General features: G+C 44.5%; 1 long non-coding RNA gene and 1 pseudogene across 1 annotated transcript in view; both read right to left on the reverse strand.

The window, feature by feature from the left end:
- The window catches only part of LOC114009245 (uncharacterized), an 11392-nt gene extending 10124 nt beyond the window's left edge, over positions 1–1268 (reverse strand). The window contains exons 1-2 of the long non-coding RNA XR_003550697.1: positions 1184–1268; positions 130–954 (exon numbers count right to left, since the gene is read on the reverse strand). This is a non-coding gene — a long non-coding RNA (uncharacterized LOC114009245). The remainder of the gene's footprint in view (positions 1–129; positions 955–1183) is intronic.
- A 2162-nt stretch (positions 1269–3430) lies between these two features.
- LOC102478791 (40S ribosomal protein S18 pseudogene) lies at positions 3431–3930 on the reverse strand (annotated as a pseudogene).
- Positions 3931–5705: the final 1775 nt, after the last annotated feature.

A 5705-nucleotide genomic window follows, 5' to 3' on the forward strand; every position in this document is an offset into this window, starting at 1 on the left:
GTTCAGCAGCGGTGCAATGATCCTGTTCTGAATGTACTGAATGCTGCTGGCAATGCTGTAAATTGTTTTGAGGCTTAAGGAAAAACCCATAGATATCAACAAGTCATAAAAAGGGGAGATTTTTCTTACCTTTTTCCCAGGGAGTGTTTAATTCTTCAATAGGAAAAGTCCTGAGACTGTAAATCGATTTCATCATATTTTCGGAGGAGGAGCTGGCTTTTGGTATCTGCTCGTTGCTTCTCCCTACACCAACTTGTTCCGACTGGTGGCATGTTTCAGAGCACAGGTTCAGAAGCTCAGGGTAGAAATCCTATATTTATATCGCTCTTAGAAGACTAGTGGTCAGACTTGAATCGGAATTCTTACTGTATGTTAATATTCCATGGCTCTTGCTGTGAAATAAGCCAAGTGTAGAAAGAAGACAAACGTCAAGTCACAGAAAGCTATATTCACATTCAAGCTAAACACAAATTTGGAGAGCGACGTGACCTTAGATAAGTCTCTTAACCTCTCTGAGCCATAATGTCTTCAGTTTACAGAATGGGATTTTAACATAAGAACAGTATTACGGTGAGAACTAGAAGCTTTCACACAGTGTCTAGGACATTATGAGCTCTTAGATCATACTGGGTGTTTAAAATAAGCCAGTGGCCTTTTTCTTTATTTACAGTACGTTTCTACCGGCAGATGAGAACAGCGTTTGGGCACCACAGTGCGGGCACGCTAAGTCTTGTCCTTCCCACAGACGTCATCACATCCAGCTCCTTTAGCAGGTGACGAAACCGTGATACCGAAAGGCAAGTTGGACTCCTCAATAGAGTGGTGGCGGAGGCGGGCTAGGAAGCAGCTTTAAAGCCAAAGCTTGCTCTTTGGGCAGGACAGTTGTGGCTGATGGAGGGCAGCCAAATGTGAAGAGTCCTCATCTGACCATTGAAGGAGCACCTAGAGGAGAGGCTGGGGAAAGAACCGTCAGCAGCACTCCCAGCTGGACAGACCAGCGGTGAGAGCGCCCAGGTCAAACAGGGACAGCAGACAGGTATGGAAGTGCGAAATCACCGCAGAGCTGGAAAGCCTCTCTACGGCATCCCACGCCCCTTTGATGCCTCTCAGATAGTGATGGCTTTTAGACAAAAGTAGTGATATCCCTCCCAAAATCTAGTCAATAACATCATCTTAGATTTACCTGTCTTGCAGCCATCTCATCGCACACATGGTTATCTGATAACTGTCAGTTTTTTCCGTTGGACTGTGAGCTGTTAAAAACAGGGATGGAGGGTCAGCAGGTGTCGCTGGACTCTCACATGGCTGACCGCGGTTTGAGTCTTAGACCAGTGGCTGGAAAATCACACTAGGCATGTGTGCATGCATGCCCAAGATCCCGGGAGGAGAATGGAGGAAGAGAGACTGAGGCATGGCCATCCCCCTTGGGGAGCAATTTCTTACTTTTTCTCTCACTGTCTCTGTCTCACTCTGTCTCTTCCTCTTTGGTGAGTGCACATGCCCTAAGTTTAAAACCTCAAAAAACCCAAACAAACAAAAAACGAGCACAAGATCCAAGGATGTATCTTGTTCATCCTTTAGCCAACCCTTACTCATAGATCGGTGCATAGCCCATAGTAGGTGTTTAACCAAAGTTTGCTAATATGAAAGAAACAAAAAAGTCAAAGCAGAATACCCATTGTCACCATGAGAAAACTTGAAAGAGGAGCTGGTGGCCTCTGGCACCAAGGTCCCATTAAAGTGCAGGCTGGGTAAGTTCATTCTGAGGAAAGAAGCCAGGAGTCAGAACCCACAGTGTGACAACAGGGGATAAGAGGACGGAAACTGCCCTTGTCTAGGGCAGCCAAGCTGGACCCAGGGAGGTCTGGGCTTGTCTGAGTGGAGTGTTGATGGTGTGTCTCCTGGAAGCTTCTGTTTAAATAGCTCCCAGAGCAGGATGACTCAGCAGCTGGAGGATGGGGCACTGTCGGGCTGTCTCCCTCTGTAAGTGACAAGTCAAATTGCCCCGGTGTCCGTGGAGGTCTCTGACATGACACCTGCTCCTCTCTTGCTAGCCCATCTGCCAAGGTGCCAAGTCCCAAGTCATCCATGCCTAATCTGGAGACCGACAGAAATTACCAGATGGGTATGATCTCACAGTCCAAGTGTGGAGATTCAGCTTTAAAATGAACTCCTCTCAGTAGATTTCTGTTTCTGAAACTTAAAGGCTGATTTAAAATTTCTAGTCCATTTCCATGTGAAGGATTCCTGATTATCTTCAGGATAGAGTCAATATTCAATATCCTGGCAGTCGGGGTCCTACAGAACCCAATCTCCCCTACCTACCTTCCCAGCACCTCAGACTCTAACATTTTTGTTTTCTCCTTAATTCTGGCTTGCTACTGTTTCTCTGTTTTTGTTCCTGGCAGATAAAGGGTAGCAGGAGAGAGCTTAAAGAAAGAGGCTGGGAAGGAAATCCTATCTTGTAGCTATTTCCTGAGAATTGCAGAAGTTCTCATTACTAAAATTTAGTAGCACAATGCTTTCATGTTGGTCAGTAAAGAGCAGGGTTCTTTGCATATTTTGTTTGACAGATGTTGATCAACTATCAAGTAGGGTTCTAAGGATGGCTCAGATACACAGATCAAAAACTACACCTGCAGAAACAGATAACAAGGTGTGATTTAGACTAGTTTCTTGGTGCTATGCCTGAAATGAACTAAATAAGGTTTCAAACTTATTTTTAAATATTGTAAAGTTTTTTTAATGTTCTTTTATCATGCCAGCAGGGTTGATTCAGCTTTCAGATTATAAAAGGAGTAACCCATAGTGTCCAGATCCCCAACCTTCCTGGCAGCAAGCACCTGCCTTGTAGAAGACAATCTCTTCACCGATGGGGATGGGGGTGGAGGGGAGTAGGGGTGTGACCCAGGGTGGCCCCGGGATGACCCAGACACATCATATCCACCCCGCACCCCATTTCTAACACTACCACATGGCAATATACAATGAAACAATCACACAGTAGGATCTGTGGTCCCATGAGAATTGATTCTGACACTGATCTTCTAGGAGGGGGAGCCCGGGCTGCAATGCAAGTAATGGAGAGTGGCTGCAAATACAGAGGAAGCTTCGCTTTCTGGGCCACCCTCCCCACTCCTACCATGTGTGGCCTGGCAGCCTGACTCCCAACAGACCATGAATCCATACCAGTCTGCAGCCCCGGGGTTGAGGACTCCTGGTCTAGAACCCTTCTCTTCACCTCTAATACTATCTTCCCTGCTCACTCCAAACAAATGTACTGGTGAGAGTTTCCTTGGCTGCATCAGGAATCTGGATTGTCTCTGGCCAACATGGACCTGGGGATCATTTGTGTTTCCTCAGAGCTTCATTCAGTGGGTCTTGTATGTACAGTGTTTTTTGTTTGTTTGTTTTTTTGGTTTTTTTTTGGTATATAAACTATTTATTAACAGACAAGGCCTACAGACTTATTTCTTCTTGGATACACCCACGATGGCCAGTTGTCTTAGTGTGCTGGCCTCGGACTCGAAGGCCCCAGAAGTGGTGCAGCCCTCTATGGGCCCGTATCTTCTTCAGTCTCTCCAGGTCTTCACGCAGCTTGTTGTCCAGACCGTTGGCCAGAACCTGGCTGTTTTTTCCATCCTTTACATCTTTCTGCCTGTTCAAGAACCAGTCTGGGATCTTGTACTGGCATGGATTCTGCTTAATAGTGATCGCACGTTCCACCTCCTCCTCAGGGAGCTCTCCTGCCCTCTTGGTGAGGTCAATGTCTGCTTTCCTCAGCACCACATGAGCATGTGTTCGCCCCACACCCTTAATGGCAGTGATGGCAAAGGCTATTTTCCACCGCTCATTGATGTTGGTATTGAGTATTCGCAAAATGTGCTGGAACTTCTCAGGGATCGCTAGAGGCATAGCAGCGGCGTGTAGGCCTCCTGTGGAAGAGTTGTACAGTGGTGTTTAATGCCCTTCACTTGATTTGACTTGGCAAGACAAGCTCTCCACTCCCTCCTACCTCTGCAGATTCCACTCAAGGATAATGGCGAATTGTGGCTTTTGATTTACCCCCCAGGGCTGTTCACTGTTGATCTGATTATTATTTGCAATATTAACTTCTTTTGGCAGAAGGTGGTACATCCACAAATCCCATTTGGAGCCCAGAGAGAAATGTTGTTTTCACTTGAGATGAATGTTTGAGCAATAGGAATAGAGATAGAAAATACTGAAACAGTTTTGTGATTATAATTCACTTGCAAATTTTACATCTGTTTGGGACGTGCCATAGTTGTTTCTTTAGAAAATCCTCTTTCGATTGCTTACGCCTAATCATTTTAAACACTATTTTAAATTAAACAAAATAAAACAACACCTTGTTTCATTCACTTGTTTGTTTTTCGGTAAACATTTAAAAAACGTGTTGATGAGCACACAGAAAGAACTCTGAAACATCTACAATCTCACAATCCAGAAAAAGGTAGTGTTAATATTCTGGGATACACACTTTGCAAAGTTTCCTCAAATGTAATGAGTAATACTGAATATGCTATTTTGTTAACTACTCTTAAAATTTATAATAGACAATATACCTCTTTCTATAGCAATTTACTCAACTATAGCTATTATCTGAGGCCTTCTTCATAATATATTTAACCACACCTTATTTTTCACACTATTATGTATTGCTGCAAAGACTAAATAAGTATTTGTCTGAATTTCTTATCCAGTTCCTACTGTTAGTTTCTGAGTTGAAGGTCATGACCTTTTATGACCTTCATTCTCCATAGAAAAAATACACGTCAACTTGGGCCAGCTAGTGATGTGGTGATTAAGGCAGCACCCACATGGGGTGATTCAAATCCTGGACCCAGTGACTTGAATGCATGCATGCCCAAAATCACAAAAAAGAGGGAGAGAGGGAACCAGCAGTTAGCGTAATGGCTATGTCACTGGACTCCCACGTAGTCAACCGCGGTTCGCGTCCCAGACCCAGTGGCTTAAAACTCACGCCGGGCGCGTGTGAGTGCGTGCCCAAGATCCTGAGAGGAGAATGGAGGAGAAGGGATTGCGGCATGACCATCCCCCCTGGGGGTGATTTCTCACTTTCTGTCTCTGTGTCTCTCTCTGTCTGGCGAGCGCACATGCCCTATAGTGAAAAAAAAAAAAAAAGAGGGAGAGAGAGAGAGAACAGATTGTAGCATGACCATTCCCCAAGGGGCTTGTTTTCTCATTTCCTACCTCCCTCTCTTTCTCTCTCTCCCTAGAGAGCACATGCACCCTCTGGCAAATTTTAAAAATAAATAAATAAAAGGAAGAAAGAAAAGAAAAGAGAAAATTTGTATAAACTTATACTCCTATGAGTACCGTGAATTTTTAAAGATCGTGATGATAATGTCTCTCTGATTTCAAATATCTTTAAAAGAAGGTGTGTACGTATATGTGCGAGGGAGAGCAAACACCTCTTCAGCCCCTCCTACTGCCAGACATTGTTCTAGGTGTTGGAGGAAGGAAGAAGGCTGGCAAGGACTCTCTCTCAGAGAACTGAAATGTCGTTGCTGGGATCATGTAACGAACAAGAGCTGTAGTTCCAGGCTGGAACATGTGCTATGAAGAAGTGGAAAGTACATGGACAAGCAGAAAGAGAAAACAAAAGTTGCTTCTAACCCTCACAGTGTCCTATTTCTTTCATCTTTTCCCTTTTTCGGTTT

This window comes from Tupaia chinensis, unplaced genomic scaffold (genome assembly GCF_000334495.1).
Source record: "Tupaia chinensis unplaced genomic scaffold, TupChi_1.0 Scaffold000498_1, whole genome shotgun sequence".
Taxonomy (NCBI): Eukaryota; Metazoa; Chordata; class Mammalia; order Scandentia; family Tupaiidae; genus Tupaia; species Tupaia belangeri.